Source organism: Macrosteles quadrilineatus, unplaced genomic scaffold (genome assembly GCF_028750875.1).
Source record: "Macrosteles quadrilineatus isolate MER2022 unplaced genomic scaffold, UCM_ALF_1.0 Scaffold_9__3_contigs__length_116548681, whole genome shotgun sequence".
NCBI classification, from domain to species: Eukaryota; Metazoa; Arthropoda; class Insecta; order Hemiptera; family Cicadellidae; genus Macrosteles; species Macrosteles quadrilineatus.
In genome coordinates this window covers 42,810,337-42,829,276 of record NW_026542602.1, presented here as the reverse complement: position 1 = coordinate 42,829,276, position 18,940 = coordinate 42,810,337, and the positions used below count along the sequence as shown (strand labels likewise).

At 42.5% G+C, this 18,940-nt stretch overlaps 2 protein-coding genes across 3 annotated transcripts in view; both read right to left on the bottom strand.

The window, feature by feature from the left end:
- The window catches only part of LOC129002690 (UMP-CMP kinase 2, mitochondrial-like), a 127,228-nt gene that overhangs the window by 46,132 nt on the left and 62,156 nt on the right, over nt 1-18,940 (bottom strand). The window lies entirely within an intron of this gene.
- The window catches only part of LOC129002684 (zinc finger protein 665-like), a 73,703-nt gene that overhangs the window by 8,359 nt on the left and 46,404 nt on the right, over nt 1-18,940 (bottom strand). For both annotated transcript variants that reach the window (XM_054430674.1, XM_054430673.1), the window contains exon 6: nt 12,241-12,323. The gene's annotated coding sequence lies outside the window, so the exon portion shown is untranslated. The remainder of the gene's footprint in view (nt 1-12,240; nt 12,324-18,940) is intronic.

Below are 18,940 nucleotides of genomic sequence, written 5' to 3'. Positions count from 1 at the left end.
GTCCTCAGGCTAACCCAGTAGAGCGTACGAACCGAGTTTTGAAGACGATGATACGCCAGTACGTTGGGACTGATCAGCGGAACTGGGACCAATACTTGTCGGATTTCAGATATAGCATAAATACCGCAGAGCACGATTCGACTGGTTTTACCCCAGCGATCTTAAATTTTGGACGGGAACTGCGACTTCCGAAGGCTCTCCACGGACCGGTACGAGTTTCAACCGAACGAGACGAGGGGTCCAGCACACAGGCCTTCCAAGATGCGAGGATGACGAGACAACGACAAATCATGGATCAGTGTCGTAGGAATTTGAAGAAGGCATATGATAAACAATCAAAATACTACAACCTACGCAGGAGGGAGTCAACCTTTAAGGTCGGGGACTGGATCTTGAAGCGTCAACATCACCTCTCTTCGGCCAAAGATCATTTTGCGGCGAAGCTAGCCCCTAAATTCGATGGCCCGTTCCGGATTATCGGCATGTCAGGAGCAAATATTTACTCTCTGGTGGATGTCAAAGGGAGGCCGGCGGGGACAGTACATGCAAAGGACCTCAAGCCCTTTGTTCGCAGGGACTAATAACTGATAAAAGCCGTTTGGCTGATCACCAAGACGGACTAGAGACACTCGGACGAAGAAGAAAGTTTTGTTTTATTTTATACCCCAGGGGGTTGTTATTTATTTTAACTGTTATCGAAGAGAATTTATTTTGAGAACCAAAGAAGACGGGTTCAATGCTTGGGAAAGATATCCCTGAAAGGCTTTGAGAGCCAACCTATATCCCAAAAAAAAGGGACAAAAAAAATAAAATAGAAAATACAAAAAAAATGGAAAATATAAAAGGTTACGTTTGCCCATGGAGAGGGAACTTTCGTAAGAAGATAAGATTTCTGTTGAGTTACAGCAAGTATACGTCTTTTTTTTACTGGTTTTTTTTTTTACGAAAACAGAGGAGTGTGTAACGGTCAAAAATTGACACCTCAAAATTTTGACCTTATACAAAATAAATGCGTATTAAACAAGGAGAGAAGATCGTTTTATTTGTTTTGGATAATGAAAGTAGTAATGAACGGAGTGGAAAAGTACTGGGCTGAGCAAACGTTGACCCCTCCTCATCCCGGAAGATTCTCGGAACGGCCGCTGCCGCGCCAGGCGCTAGTGTCGGGCCACGAGCGGGGTGGGGGAAGGCAAGAGCGAGCGGCAACGGAGAGCTCAGTTGCTCAGTCTCGTCCCAGCTACCAGCCGAGTTAGTCACATCCTCCCCGGTGAGTGCAGTATACCTTTTAGTTAGACGTTAGTAACACTGTAGCTACGCTTTACCGCTCATACCTTCGTTTGGACGGCGACATTCGATCGTTGCTTTAAGGATTATTTCGTTTTCGTTAATTAATAGGAGAGTATACTTTTGTTTGCATTTTAGTTTTGCATAGAGGTTATTTGCAGTTTTAAGTTATTCTGGGAACCAGGGTCGCTCCTCTGACACCCAGGGTCACTTCATCGATTTTATTTGTAGCTAGTCATAGAGCCACTATCACTAGAGGTTAGCCCTTTAAGCTTTAATCGTATTGGGAACCAGGGTCGCTCCCCTGACACCCAGCGGCGCTTAGTCAGCTTTAATCGTATTGGGAACCAGGGTCGCTACCCTGACACCCCGAGTTACTTGATCGACTTTCATAGTTTTGGGAACCAGGGTCGCTACCCTGACACCCCGAGTTACTTGATCGACTTTCATAGTTTTGGGAACCAGGGTCGCTACCCTGACACCCCGAGTTACTTGATCGACTTTCATAGTTTTGGGAACCAGGGCCGTTACCCTGCCACCCCCGGGTCGCTTGACCGACCGTATACGTTATTCGTCGCTTCATCGTTTTGGGAACCAGGGCCGATACTCTGACACCCCGAGTTACTTGATCGACTTTCATAGTTTTGGGAACCAGGGCCGTTACCCTGCCACCCCGGGTCACTTGACCGACCGTATACGTTTTTCGTCGCTTCATCGTTTTGGGAACCAGGGCCGATACTCTGACACCCCGAGTTACTTGGTCGACTTTCATAGTTTTGGGAACCAGGGCCGTTACCCTGACACCCCGGGTCACTTGACCGACCGTATTTGCCGTTCTTCGTTACTAGCGATCTAGGTACGATCCCTCGACGCTAGCTCGCTGTTTCATCGTTTTGGGAACCAGGGCCACTACCCTGACACCCCGGGTCACTTGACCGACCGTATTCGCCGTTCCTCGTTTCTTCGTTTTGGGAACCAGGGCCGCTACCCTGACACCCCGGGTCACTTGACCGACCGTATTCGCCGTTCTTCGATTCTTCGTTTTGGGAACCAGGGCCGTTACCCTGACACCCCGGGTCACTTGACCGACCGTATTCGCCGTTCTTCGATTCTTCGTTTTGGGAACCAGGGCCGTTACCCTGACACCCCGGGTCACTTGACCGACCGTATTCGCCGTTCTTCGATTCTTCGTTTTGGGAACCAGGGCCGCTACCCTGACACCCCGGGTCACTTGACCGACCGTATTCGCCGTTCTTCGATTCTTCGTTTTGGGAACCAGGGCCGTTACCCTGACACCCCGGGTCACTTGACCGACCGTATTCGGCGTTCCTCGTTTCTTCGTTTTGGGAACCAGGGCCGTTACCCTGCCACCCCGGGTCACTTGACCGACCGTATTCGGCGTTCCTCGTTTCTTCGTTTTGGGAACCAGGGCCGTTACCCTGCCACCCCGGGTCACTTGACCGACCGTATTCGCCGTTATTCGTTACTAGCGGTCGAGGCACGACCCCTCGACACTAGCTCGTCATTTCATCGTTTTGGGAACCAGGGCCGCTACCCTGACACCCCGGGTCACTTGACCGACCGTATTCGCCGTTATTCGTTACTAGCGATCGAGGCACGACCCCTCGACACTAGCTCGTCGCTTCATCGTTTTGGAAACCATTGCGACCGTGTTTAGGTAAAGACCTCGCTTGACCCCTGGAAGTTCGGAAACCCGTGCAGGCTGACTTATTTTGGGCACCGATTGAGATATTCCGTACACTCCACCGAAAACACGGTCACATTAACGGATCATTAACAGGTCGTCTTAGAGTGGTGGTTTTAGGCTCATTGGAATGCCTACACGATGACTTTATCTGTGGTCATAGAGCGGTGGTCACCTGAGCATCGTGCATTTGTTAGCGGGCCAAATGTAATAAGTTATGATTCCGTCATTGCAAGCGGCAGTTAGGCATATTATTTTTAAATTAGGGCAACGTTAATTACGTTAATAAGTGGTACAATCATGTGGTGGGTTACCAACTTTAGAACAATGGCTTCTGCATTCAAAAAGAAACTGACAAGCCATCTAAAGTCAGATGGGGTGTCAGACAACTAACATTTGATAGAGTCCGTGCTGCTGTGGAAAACAGTCCTCTTGGGCCCGCTTGAAAACAAACATCTGCTTTGAATATGTCAGACTGCTCGGTTACACTAATTTTGAGGTTTGATCTTAATTCTAGTCCCTACAGATTAATGTTTATTATTCTGTTCAATTTTTTTGATTATTCATACAGATAATCACACCATAACCTCTCCATGTCAACCTAATTTAAAGAATGGATGGAAATGCTGCTGAGTTGCAATGACTGAATCATTACTTTTTTTAAAGACTCGATAACAAACGCATGTTACTCAGATGACCACTGCTCTATGACTACAGATAATGGCATCGTACAGGCTTTCCAACGAGCCACCACCCTCTGACGACCTGTCGATGAACAGTGGGCTGCAAAAAATAGATCGGTTTTTTGTCGCACCCTATATTAGTGCACAAATTTGAATTAAGTGACCTGAACAAGTAAAATTTTCCTGATTTTCAGCACAAGTCTTCTTCAGTACTTCAGTACAAGTCAATACAAGTCTTTCAATATTTCACCACTTTATTTGTAATGAGACTTACATGGTTAAAATAAAATCACTAATTTTGCTATACACCTTAAAGTAATTATTTGCCCTCATCACAATCAATTTATGAAAAGAAAACTGGCTTTTACAAAGTGTGTTGTATCCATATATAAATCCTCAAGTACCCATGAACTTTTGAGAAAACCTAAAGTCACACCCCCATGAACCATATACTTAAAATGTTTGCCATGACAAAAATCCTTGCGCAAAACCATCCATTATTTCATAAATTGCCCTTTAAGGTCGTAATTCCTTTCTAAAGGGAATGTTCCTTATACCTAATGTTAAAAATACCTCACCTATCATTTTAATGGTTTAAAATATAAATTGTTTGCATTTTAGGGTCATTTCCGAACCTTTAAGACAAGTAAAAATTTAAGATAATGATTTATATTCCCCACTGCAAGCACCCTTGTATCGCTAAAGTTGTACACCATTCCTTGAAGTTCATTGTTGGTGATGGTGAGTTAATGTTGTTCAAAGGTTTATTGCGGACATTTTCCATCACGATGGTAAAAAACAATACACATGTTTCGGGATCTGGAATATGATCTGCCATCCTCAGGTGAAAAACTTAACTAACACATTACACCTAACAATACACAAACGCCAGACCTAAGTTGGAATACACTACAGTCAAAACACTGCAGTCAAAAAATATCCACTGTATAGCAGTCAAGTCATGATACAATAACATGTAAATAATAACCAATCACAAAACGTTATAGTCTATAAAATGTGTAGGGTAAACAGCTCGCACAATGGAATACTAATCGCACAGTGGATAGTGTCAGTAAGTAGAAGCTCGGGGTTGTTAGGCATACTAATCAACCCCATGTTAGTATAGTTTGTTCTACCCAAGAGTTATAACTTGGGCAGAACATTCGATGGGTTGGTTTAGAAGGTAGGTACCATGAGGGAATCCTCACGGTGAAGCTCGGCTGCTTGGAGGGGACATACCCTCCCACAGCAACGAGAAGGTAGTTACCGTGAGAGAATACCTGGTGGCGGAGTTATGCTGATTTTAGGGGCTATACCCTGGCACAGCAAATTGTGTTCAACGGGATTTGGACTATGGAACGAGGTAAGTGCCATCTCGTGACCAAGCAAAAATTTAATAATAAAGACCAAATGTTCATAGTCCAAATTCGATATCTCGAGGTGGACGATGATGAGTTCATTGTAGGCGTACTTGGTTGCTGCGGACTGAGCTTAAACCTTGAGATATATAGGGAAATCGAGATTTAGGCTAACTATACCATAAATTTTTTAAAAAATTATTCACAGAAGATTTTTAAGTTTTTTTGAAAAGAAAAATATTATCAACAAAAGTTAGCACGGTTTTTGTGAAGGTAAATCAACAATAAACGGCAATTTCCGATTTACTTGAGATTATTATTGAGGAATTAGAAAAGAATAACTACACCTTTGGGGTATTTTTGGATCTCCAGAAAGCTTTTGACTGTGTGAACCCAAACATCCTCTTTGATAAGCTGGAAAATTATGGAATTAGAGGCTCCGCGCTTGAGTTAGTAAAGTCCTACATGCTAAATAGAAAACAGTTTGTTTCAATCAAACATAACGATAAAGATTTCTTTTCTAACCACATAGAGGTGAAACTTGGGGTTCCTCAGGGTTCAGTCCTGGGGCCTCAATTATTTTTAATTTACGTTAATGACATAAATAGTGACGCCACTGGCAAAATTATATCATACGCAGATGACACTTCTTTAATTTTAAATCATTCAAACTTAAATACTTTGGAAATCTCTACAAATGTATTTACAACTGGCATAATCCAATATTTTAATGAAAATCGTTTATCAGTAAATATAGACAAGACAGCTGTCACAGCAGCCTCTCTTGTCTTCGTAGCGGTTGGGAGCAGGAAGAACGAATATTAAAACAAGCGAATAGGGATCAGCTAACACTTTATTAATGAACTAATAAACTTTACATGATTACATCGTTTGAAATAACACGTTACAAATCGAATCAAATCTCTACCAAATACTACGAATTACACAATATTGAATTTAAAACGTACACGGACTTAAAAGAAAAGAGTAAGATGAAATGAAAAGGGAGACCGCCCGCGCGGACCTTACCGTCGTCCCCTACATTCCGGCGCGATCTAATTGCTTCAGCATCGTCCGAGCGAGAGCCTCAGCGTGGTCACATGACCATCGCCAGCCAATCAGCGCACGCTGAGCGCTCAGCCCATAATTCAACGCGTGGACATTTGCTTGACAGGTGCTGCAGCCAAACGATTACAATGGTCGTTAATGAAACTAATTGAAGCGAGGAACCGAGTCTAGAAGTGTAACATTGTTTATCGCGGCACACGTGCATGCAGATTCAGCACATTCCAAGGCATATCCGGCCAAGCCACGACGTCTGGTTAGGATTATTGTAGGGTTACAAAGTAATGAAATGAATTGGAGTATGAGTTTCAAGGTTCACTTGGAGACTTATATGAAGTTAAATAGAATTCAATATTGCTAAATACGGTTGACACATCAACCTAGCAAATATTCGGTGATAGCCAGAGGGCCAGGTTTAGGGAGTAAGGCCAATCAGCTTAAGCTCAAAGTTAACAAATTACAACAAAATGAGGCAAATATACCAGGCCGTCACACAGCTTTTTTGAATTCTTCAACCACAATGTTAAGTTTTGACCCTAAAATTTTTGTGGAAGAAGATCAGGTCATAGGTATTGTTCCACAAACTAAATTCTTGGGTCTCATGGTAAACAGTTCACTGAACTGGAATGATCATGTAAATTTCCTTAGTACAAAATTATCAAGGTCAGTTTTTATATTAAGAAGATTTGGTAAGGTATGTTCTATTAAAACTTTGAAAACGACTTTGGAACCATCTACCAAATCAATTTCAGAATTTCCCTCTTAATATATTTAAAAAGAAGTTGAAGAAAGTTTTAATTAAGCTCTGTTTGGTCACAATAGATGAATTTTGGCTAGTGACTGAAGATGAATTTAATATACTAATTATAGAATGTTAGAATATGTTAAGGTGAAGAAGTTAAATTGTGTTCAATTATGTTTATGTTTAGGATTAATTGACGAGTTAGGAGATACTAATGTACCACATTATGTATTTTACTAACAATAAAGTTCTTGTATCTTGTATACGTGAAATTTGTATAAATCAAAATTTATTGTAAAAATCCCTCACAATATACTGATGATAGGTGTAAAGAAAATTTAAATTCATATTATAAAAGTAATAAAGCTCATTAACTAGGAATATCCCCAAAAACCTGTGTTTTACCTCAAAAAAGCAACACAAATAATGGGATCTAAGTTTCTAAGTAAATTTCCATTAAACCTTAAAGCGAGGCCTGACAACGACAGGATTTAAAATATTGATCTCCTAGCCAGAGATCTTACACTCCTTAGAACTTAGCCCTTTGATGAGACCTTACTGTCTACCACACAAAAAATATTATAGTCAGGTTGGGTAGCAGGAAAATATTTCAGTTCTGGCGGAGAGGCTGTAATTTTAGGTGGTTATGGTATACAAGTTTCTGAACCTAAAACCGCCCAGACCCCAATTTTCAAGGACCTCGATCGTCCGTAATGACGTCATCAAAATGGCAGCCACAAGGGGATGCTGGGTCCCCATGAATTGGCTATAGCGACCGAATGCCTGAACCGATTTTCATGAAATTTGGCACACAAGTGCTTGAATACATTATCTCGGCCTGGGTTGAAAATGGTCAAGTTTCATCAAGTCATTTCAAAATGGCGGATCCAAGATGGCGGCTGAAAAAAATACATCCGTCATAACCAAGTGAAAATAAGTCAACAATGAATGGTGGTGTCCACTTATCTTTATCTAGCACTATTTTGAGATTATGGCCTTAGTTTGTAAATGCACAATGTTATAATGGACTAAAAATAAAGTTATAAAATGTTCTTATAACTTTAGAATGGATCAACATTTTATAAAACGGATTGCAGCATCGTATTCAGCGTAAACGTTTTGTTTGAAACGGTGGGTCACAACCCTATCTTTATATTTGAAAAATAACTTTGTATCCAATTGGCGGATCCAAGATGGCGGCCAAAAATTTAAACCCAGTCAAAATGAAGTACTTGCTACTCTACAATGATCTGACGTGGTTCGGAGTTGATATCTTAAGAAATGTATAAAAAAGTAGGGTGGGAACTCATTTAAAACTCACCCTGATGTATAAAACAATTCACAATTATTTTCCACATATTTTTTTAGTTTTGAATAGCCGCCATTTTGAAATGACTTCATGTAACTTGACCATTTTCAACCCAGGCCAAGATAATGTATTCAAGCACTTGTGTGCCAAATTTCATGAAAATCGGTTCAGGCATTTGGTCGCTATAGCCAATTCATGCGGACCCAGCATCCTCTTACGGCCGCCATTTTGATGACGTCATTACGGACGATCAGTGTAGGTTGTCAGGCCCGGTCTGGTTTGATTGGAGGCCCTCGGCTGGATGGTAATTTGAGGCCCACTCCACCAGAAATAAAACAACAATTGTTAGCCAAAGTGAGACGAATTATTTGACACCTCAAACGGTAAAATCGGTCCAGAAATAACTGAGGAGTTTTGTTCACAAAAATAGCCCTCACGTATTAATATAAGAGATATGAATAGAATTAGGATTTGGTCACGCAACTGAAAAGTATAATCTTAAATAAAGTTTTGGGAGTCATTTTGTATTTCATGATGGGTAGCCTCTGGACCATACAGCAACAATAATAATGGTTTAATTTACCTCTGTCAATATGGTCCTAGCGTAGTTTGTCACTACTGCAGTTTCGTGCTCGTGGAGCACATCATCAGGTGAAGGTCACAAAAAGTTAAAACATTTTCCTTACGTGAAGGTCTTCAATTTAACACACCGAAAAAACACATAACACACAAACGGTACGAAAAAACATTTAAACTTGGCCAATACTTTAAAGACATTACACACGGGGTCCGGCGCCGGTAGAAGGCAAGTCATGACTGACGTGTGTTGTAGTCGGTAGCCCCCCCGTCCTCACTTCTCTTATCAGAACCTTTTCTTTGGTCTTGTTCCAGGATGTGAATGGCGGTATTATAAATAATGTTTGACTGGAATGAGAGTTGTTCGTTTAAAATATGGTTTGGATGTACTTTAGCTGCTCGGTAAATCTCAAATTCTTCGATGGTGTCCATGTATTTACTTTTATGACTACTTTTATTGTCATATGTCGCAATAGCGACAAATTAAACAACACTGGAGTGTATAAAATAACATGTAATGATTGCCCCAGTTTTTATATTGGGCAAACATCACGCTCTTTTGCAACTAGATTTAATGAACATTTACCAAGAAAGAACTCCAAATCAGCTTTTGCCAACCATATCATTGATTCAAACCATAGTTATACCGATATACAAACAAATTTAGAAGTAATGCATACTTGTCATAAAAGTAAATACATGGACACCATCGAAGAATTTGAGATTTACCGAGCAGCTAAAGTACATCCAAACCATATTTTAAACGAACAACTCTCATTCCAGTCAAACATTATTTATAATACCGCCATTCACATCCTGGAACAAGACCAAAGAAAAGGTTCTGATAAGAGAAGTGAGGACGGGGGGCTACCGACTACAACACACGTCAGTCATGACTTGCCTTCTACCGGCGCCGGACCCCGTGTGTAACGTCTTTAATGTATTGGCCAAGTTTAAATGTTTTTTTGTACCGTTCGTGTGTTATGTGTTTTTTCAGTGTGTTAAATTGACGACCTTCACGTAAGGAAAATGTTTTAACTTTTTGTGACCTTCACCTGATGATGTGCTCCACGAGCACGAAACTGCAGTAGTGACAAACTACGCTAGGACCATATTGACAGAGGTAAATTAAACCATTATTATCATTTTGTATATTTTGAAAGGAAAAGATTTTCCACACTTGTAACAAAGTTTATTGCTATGAATTCAAACAATGTCTGTTATAATTTCTTTATGACGTTTAAGATTTCTCACACATAGTTTGCTATTGCAAGGTTTCATTCATGTATGAACCTGTGTATGTTTCGTCAAAATGCTTTTTGATGCAAATGATTTTCCACATGTAGTGCATTTATAAGGTTTCTCTTTTATGTGGACCCATGTATGGGACTTCAAATTGGCTTTGGATGTAAAGGATTTTCCACATTTACCGCATATAAAAGATCTCTCTCCTGTATGGACGTCTTGTGTGTGTCGTATCAAATTGCTTTGGAGTGAAAAGGACATTCCACAATTAGAACACTTATGAGGTTTATCTCCTGTATGGGTCAGTATATGTGAGTTCAAACCTATTTTGTGATGAAATGACTTTCCACATGTAGTACAAATATGACATTTCTCTTTTTCATGAACCCGAGTATGTGTCTTCAAATTGTGTTTGTGTACAAAGAATTTTTCACATTTAGTGCACTCATAAGGTCCCTCTCCTGTATGGACTCGAGTATGACAATTCAAATTTCTTCTGGTTGTAAAGGATTTTTCACATTTAGTGCACTTATAAGGTCTCACTCCTGTATGGACTTGTGTGTGTTTCTTCAAATGGCTTTTGGATGGAAAGGACTTTCCACATGTAGTGCATATACAGGGTGTTTTTTTAAAAACTTGCATCTTTATTTATGTAAAAACCGCAATAGATAGAAATATGCAGTTTGCGGGAATCATCTATTGACGTAGGGGGACCAATTGTTTTGAATTCAACGTTACATTCACATTCCCCCCCTTTCCCCCCCTGCCCCCAACTTATTTTTTTTAAATAGCAAGGTACCCCTTGTGACATATCAAATAAAAGAGCATAAAAAAAGAAAATTTTTGATGAAAAAAAATTGAAAATCGGTTCATAAATTTGTGAGATATTCCCCCCCTCACCCCCCCGGAACTTATTTTTTTTTAATAGCAAAGTACCCCTTGTGACATATCAAATGAAAGAGCATGAAAAAAGAAAATTTTTGGTGAAAAAAAAATTAAAATCGGCTTATGAATTTGTGAGATAATCACCCCCCTTTTCCCCTACCCATAACTTGTTTTTTTTAATAGCAAGGTACCCGCCCTTGTGACATATCAAATGAAAAATAAATTTCACCAAAATTTTTCTTTTTTTATGCTCTTTCATTTGATATGTCACAAGGGGTACTTTGCTATTAAAAAAAAATTAAGTTCCGGGGGGTAAGGGGGGGAATATCTCACAAATTTATGAACCGATTTTCAATTTTTTTTCATCAAACATTTTCTTTTTTCATGCTCTTTTATTTTATATGTCACAAGGGGTACCTTGCTTTTTAAAAAAATTAAGTTGGGGGCAGGGGGGGAAAGGGGGGGAATGTGAATGTAACGTTGAATTCAAAACAATAGGTCCCCCTACGTCAATAGATGATTCCTGCAAACTGCATATTTCTATCTATTGCGGTTTTTACATAAATAAAGATGCAAGTTTTTAAAAAAACACCCTGTATAAGGTCTCTCTTCTGAATGGACCCGTGTATGTGACGTCAAACCGCCTGGGAATGAAAAGGATTTTCCACATGTAGTGCACTTATAAGGTCTCTCTTTGGTATGAATCCTTGAATGTAACTTCAAATGGCCTTGGAATGAAAAGGCTTTTCCACAAGTAGTGCACTTATAAGGTCTCTCTCCTGTATGAACCTTTGTATGTGACTCCAAATGGCTTTTGCATAAAAATGATTTTCCACATGTAGTGCACTCATAAGGTCTTTTTCCTGTATGGACCCGTGTATGTGAATTCAAATATCTTTTGTATACAAAGGTTATTCCACATATAGTGCACTTATAAGGTCTTTCTTCTGTATGAACCCGTGTATGTGACTTCAAATTGCATTTGAATACAAATGACTTTCCACATGTTGTGCACTTATATCGGTTCCTTTCTGTATGAATAAACAATGTATGTGACCTTAAATTTCTTTTGGATGTAAAGCCTTTTCCACATAAACTGCACTTATAAGGACACTTTTCTGAGTGTGTCAACACATGACTCTTTACTTGATATTGGTAGAAGAATGTTTTGTCACATGTCAAACATTTAAAGGGCCGCTCGCCCGTGTGACAAAATATATGATACTTCATATTTCTTGGACCTGAAATAACTTTTCCACATATTGGACACTTAGCCTTTTCAGTCTGTTTTAACATTTGTAACCTTTCACTTTATGTTCTTGTGAAACTTTTTAGATAATCTTATGCCATGATAATCAGAAGGGTCAACTAATCAATAAGCCTAGTACCTCTATTTTTGAATTTCCTTTTTTTGTAGGACTTGTTAAATGTCTTGCAGTTACATGAATACTGGGCTCATCTATCGATACTTCTGAAAAAGATCATACTATATTAACACATAATTTAGGTGAAATAATGATTACACAGTATTTTAACAAGCCCTACTAGTTGATGAAAATTCTAAAACTATACAGGATGCGTAAAAAAAACCGATCTTCTTTATGTAGCACACTTGTAACGGTCAAAAATTGACACCTCAAAATTTTGACCTTATACAAAATAAATGCGTATTAAACAAGGAGAGAAGATCGTTTTATTTGTTTTGGATAATGAAAGTAGTAATGAACGGAGTGGAAAAGTACTGGGCTGAGCAAACGTTGACCCCTCCTCATCCCGGAAGATTCTCGGAACGGCCGCTGCCGCGCCAGGCGCTAGTGTCGGGCCACGAGCGGGGTGGGGGAAGGCAAGAGCGAGCGGCAACGGAGAGCTCAGTTGCTCAGTCTCGTCCCAGCTACCAGCCGAGTTAGTCACATCCTCCCCGGTGAGTGCAGTATACCTTTTAGTTAGACGTTAGTAACACTGTAGCTACGCTTTACCGCTCATACCTTCGTTTGGACGGCGACATTCGATCGTTGCTTTAAGGATTATTTCGTTTTCGTTAATTAATAGGAGAGTATACTTTTGTTTGCATTTTAGTTTTGCATAGAGGTTATTTGCAGTTTTAAGTTATTCTGGGAACCAGGGTCGCTCCTCTGACACCCAGGGTCACTTCATCGATTTTATTTGTAGCTAGTCATAGAGCCACTATCACTAGAGGTTAGCCCTTTAAGCTTTAATCGTATTGGGAACCAGGGTCGCTCCCCTGACACCCAGCGTCGCTTAGTCAGCTTTAATCGTATTGGGAACCAGGGTCGCTACCCTGACACCCCGAGTTACTTGATCGACTTTCATAGTTTTGGGAACCAGGGTCGCTACCCTGACACCCCGAGTTACTTGATCGACTTTCATAGTTTTGGGAACCAGGGTCGCTACCCTGACACCCCGAGTTACTTGATCGACTTTCATAGTTTTGGGAACCAGGGCCGTTACCCTGCCACCCCCGGGTCGCTTGACCGACCGTATACGTTATTCGTCGCTTCATCGTTTTGGGAACCAGGGCCGATACTCTGACACCCCGAGTTACTTGATCGACTTTCATAGTTTTGGGAACCAGGGCCGTTACCCTGCCACCCCGGGTCACTTGACCGACCGTATACGTTTTTCGTCGCTTCATCGTTTTGGGAACCAGGGCCGATACTCTGACACCCCGAGTTACTTGGTCGACTTTCATAGTTTTGGGAACCAGGGCCGTTACCCTGACACCCCGGGTCACTTGACCGACCGTATTTGCCGTTCTTCGTTACTAGCGATCTAGGTACGATCCCTCGACGCTAGCTCGCTGTTTCATCGTTTTGGGAACCAGGGCCACTACCCTGACACCCCGGGTCACTTGACCGACCGTATTCGCCGTTCCTCGTTTCTTCGTTTTGGGAACCAGGGCCGCTACCCTGACACCCCGGGTCACTTGACCGACCGTATTCGCCGTTCTTCGATTCTTCGTTTTGGGAACCAGGGCCGTTACCCTGACACCCCGGGTCACTTGACCGACCGTATTCGCCGTTCTTCGATTCTTCGTTTTGGGAACCAGGGCCGTTACCCTGACACCCCGGGTCACTTGACCGACCGTATTCGCCGTTCTTCGATTCTTCGTTTTGGGAACCAGGGCCGCTACCCTGACACCCCGGGTCACTTGACCGACCGTATTCGCCGTTCTTCGATTCTTCGTTTTGGGAACCAGGGCCGTTACCTTGACACCCCGGGTCACTTGACCGACCGTATTCGGCGTTCCTCGTTTCTTCGTTTTGGGAACCAGGGCCGTTACCCTGCCACCCTGGGTCACTTGACCGACCGTATTCGCCGTTATTCGTTACTAGCGGTCGAGGCACGACCCCTCGACACTAGCTCGTCATTTCATCGTTTTGGGAACCAGGGCCGCTACCCTGACACCCCGGGTCACTTGACCGACCGTATTCGCCGTTATTCGTTACTAGCGATCGAGGCACGACCCCTCGACACTAGCTCGTCGCTTCATCGTTTTGGAAACCATTGCGACCGTGTTTAGGTAAAGACCTCGCTTGACCCCTGGAAGTTCGGAAACCCGTGCAGGCTGACTTATTTTGGGCACCGATTGAGATATTCCGTACACTCCACCGAAAACACGGTCACATTTTGGCGCCCGAACAGGGACCCTTCATTGTAAATTGTTTAGAACATTTGACAACTTTGCCTTTTGGCTGGCGCCCGAAAACATCGAATTCTACTTTCCAACATGTTTGACAACGTGTTGCCTTTTTTCCTTTGCCCCACGCTGAAGAACTGGAGATGGATTACGACAGCAACGGGAAACCGATACATCATCGATCCCCCGAAATTAAGTAAGGATAGCAGACCACCGGCTCAAACGAGAACGACAGCGGTTACGAAGACACCGTCCACGACTACTAACCTTAGTAAAGACACGACCCCACCATCGACTGATGCTACAATGATAACGACAACCGTTCCGACATCAGTAGAAGCTGTAATGACGACCACACACTTGTCACTCCCCTTGCCACCCACTCAAATACCAGGAGGAGAAATAACGGACCAAAGAATTCTCCAAAAATGGGTCAAAAATTCTCCATAAAGGTCATTTTCTAATTCTAAACTTATCAAAAATCCTGGAGATAAACATTTTGAAAATGGTTTACTATGCATATATCTATTCAAACTTAACATATGGAGTGATATTTTGGGGCAACTCACAGTCTTCTCCAGCAATATTTAAGATTCAGAAAAGCATTGTCCGTGCTATGACAAATTCCCCCTATACTGCATCATCCAAACCAATTTTCAGGAAACTAGATATTCTGCCTTTACCTTGCATTTTCATTCTACATACCCTTCTATTTGTTAAAGAAAATTTTCACAAATTCACTCTTTTAAAATCTACACATAACTATCCTACACGTAATTGTAATCTTTCTTTGCCGATACATCGAACAGCAGCTTTTGAAAAGACACCATTCTATACAGGCAGCCGATTATTTAATAAACTACCTTCTCATATTCGCAATGAATCTTCTGCCAAAGCATTTAAAAGAAAACTTGTTAACTATCTAAAGAGCCATATGTTTTATTCAGTAGAGGATTTCATTTTATATAGTAATAGTGGTTTGTAAAATGGTTCATGTGGAGAGTTTGTTTTCTCATTATGTTTAAGTTACATTAATTTAGTTTTTAACATTTTTGTATCATATTTTTGACATGTCATCTACCATTGAGGAAACTCCTCTGTATATGGTGTAATTTGTGACAATTTACATGAATAAATGAATAAAGTAATACAAGAGTAGGATGGGTGTACAGACTGGTAAAGTCGGAGCTACAAGCCGAACTCGCTACGTATGGAATTTCGACAGATGGAACCGTCGATGAACTTAGAAGCCGACTTGTATCTGTCGTGTGGGCAAACTTGCCAAAAACCCAACTAGACCCGAGCGAAGGCGCAGAATCTAGTCAAATCCTTGCCGATAGACAACAAAAGTCGGAAGACAGGGAAGTTGAGGCCAGCATAATACGTGAGTTGCTGGGGCTCGAATACGAAGCTGACACGAGGACATTGATATCGCAGCTCAGAAAGGCAATGACGAGTGGGCCAGAGGCAGTTAAGATCCAACCACATAGCCCCGAACCACGAGTTGGGGAACGAATTGGACAGCATTATCAGATGGGCTCAAACCCCAGGCTAGCCGGAACTCGAGATACTTTTCCGGTGTGGGCAAACCTAGAGCCACGACCTATCGCGCGAGTCGAACAACCTGCTCAGATGCCGCAGAACCCACCACAGGGAAGGAACGGCCGAGATACGGACATATGCGGCTTGGTTCGCAAATGGAACCTACGTTTTGATGGCGAAAGGGACGCCATATCCTTTGTAGAAAGGATGACGGAACTTATGGAGGCCTACCAGTTGTACCCGGATGATATGCTCAGAGCACTGCCAGAGTTATTCAAGGACCAAGCCCTACTGTGGTACAGGATGAATAAAGATTCGTGGAGATCACTAGAAGACTTTAAGCAAGATTTTATCAGTCAGTTCTGGCCGGCAGGGTACGATATCAAGCTCGATGACGAGATCAGGATGCGTACACAAGGACCGAATGAAAGTTTCAAAAATTATTTCCTAGCGATTGGTACGCTCATGAGAAGGCGAGGAGGCTACTTGCAGCGGGAGATGGTTGAACGTATATACCGAAACATGCGCCCTGAGTACAAGGCATACGCTCGAAGAAGCGACTTCGTTGATCTGCCGGGACTTCAGCGGCTGGCGAACGAGTACGAAACGCTCGTCCAAGACTCCAAAAGTTACCAGCCACCACCGGATGCTTCCCGTTCACTAGTACCCGAGACGGCGTACAAGTATAAGCGGAACAAGGATTATCGACACGAGGCCGCGGTCCTAAGTGCCATTGATGGCAAAAGTGTATCGTCCAAGGAAGCAGCCGTACAAGCCGGCGGTACCCTAAACGACAAGTGGGGCCATCAGACCTACGAACGCTCCGAAGGACGCCCAAAGTTCGCTTGGATGAACGGAGAAGGCACCTTAAAGCCCGGAAGCTCACAACAGGGCAACGGGTCCCATCGAACTTATGAACGCAATGTAGAACGAGCGAGAGTGTCCTGGATGAAAGACAACCCCGAACGTAACACAAACGATAGACCCCGGACCACAGAGGATACGAATCACAGAATAAGAGCACCGATAGTTTGTTGGAACTGTGACGCCACAGGACATTTCGCCAGGGACTGTACGAGACCGAGACTGTTGAAGTGTTACTACTGTAAACGACCGGGGATTAGGACTACCGATTGCTGCAGGAACCAGGGAAACGCACAACGGACTCTGTCAAGACAGGGGGCTCAGGGTCCGGAAGTCCAGAATACAAGTTACCCCCAGGGAAAGTGAAGAACGTCAAAGCCAGTGGGATTGGGTATTTCAAATTTGAAGATCACAATACCTCGGATCCAAGACCACACGTTTTAATAACAATTGAAGGTAAATGTTTCGTTGGTCTGCTCGACACAGGGGCAATGATAACGATCATTAATTCGGAAGTGGCCAACCACTTGAAACAAGTAGGTATTGAGGGCCAAAGCTCGGCCATTGAAATCAGGATGGCAAATGGAGTAGTCGCTAACGTAGACACAGTATTCGATGTGGAGTGTAGTATAAACGGAAACCAAATAAGGATCCGAGCCCGACACTTGCCCACTCTTACTGCCCCTTTAGTGATCGGAATGGATGTTATCGGGCCTTTGAACCTAATAACGTATCGAACGCCGCTATATTATGGACCAAAAGACATGTATGCAAATCGGAACCGGCAATTGGCCATAGTTGAATTGACCGCAGACCAGAACGCGCGGCTCAAGGACTTTCTGGAGGTCCAGCTGAGAAAGTTTGATAGTGTAAGTGGCAAGACCCAGCTAATTGAGCACGAGATCAAGCTCAAGCATAAGGAACCCATAAAACAAAGAAGTTATCCGAGGAATCCAGCGATGCAACAACTCGTAAACGACGAAGTCAATCGCATGCTTGAAGATGGGATTATTGAACGTTCCTCGTCTCCGTATAGTTCCTTTTAGAAAAATCAACGAAGCGTCCGAAGCCGACGCATACCCCTTGCCGAGGATAGATTCCATATTGGACAAACTGCGAGAGGCTAAATACATAACGACATTGGACCTGCAAGCAGGCTATTGGCAGGTACCTCTCTCCTACGATAGTCGACCTATTACGGCCTTTACGGTTCCTGGAAAGGGACTCTTATCTTATCTTATCTGACAGGGGCAGGTCGAGACCTAAAAGCACTTCATCCGAAATCGAATTATTGCGCACCCCAGATACTTAATTGCTTTCTTGTTGACCTACAAGTTGAGGCGCCCAATGAATGCCTGTAGCTTCCCAATTAATTCATCCTCAGGAAGAAATCTACCTCTAGCCATATTTCCAAGAGTTATCGATCTAGCGTCAGAGAGCTCAATACAATCAAGGAGTAAGTGATCAGCTGTCTCTTCTGACCTATCACAGTACCTACAGATCGGTTCACCATCATATAAGCCCATCCGTTGTAGATGTTTCCTGAATCTTCCATGACCAGTTATCAGTTCAACAATTAATTTAATTCTTCGTCTGTCTAGTCTCAAGAGGTCACAGGCAACCTTTTTGGAAGGCCTAAACAGAGTAAGCTTGCTGACCCTAAGAAGGGGAACATCGACCCAGCGTTTGCGATGCTTTTCCTTGGCCCATGACGCAATCGCAGAACATACACTGTTTCGTGAGATGCCACAGAAGGGTTGCGGGCCTAACAATGATGTCGCAGAGGCAGTATTTGCCAATCTGTCTGCAGCTTCATTTCCTTCAATGCCTGAGTGTCCTGGTACCCAGCAAAGCGTAAGGTCATTTCTCCTACCCAACTCAGACACAGAAGCAAGACAATCCCACACGAGCCTGGAGTTGAATTCGTAAGAGTTTAATGCTTTTAAGGTCGCTTGACTATCAGTAAAGATATTGATTGTTTTGTCTCTGATATCTTTGTTAAGATGTTCTTGAGCACAAACTAG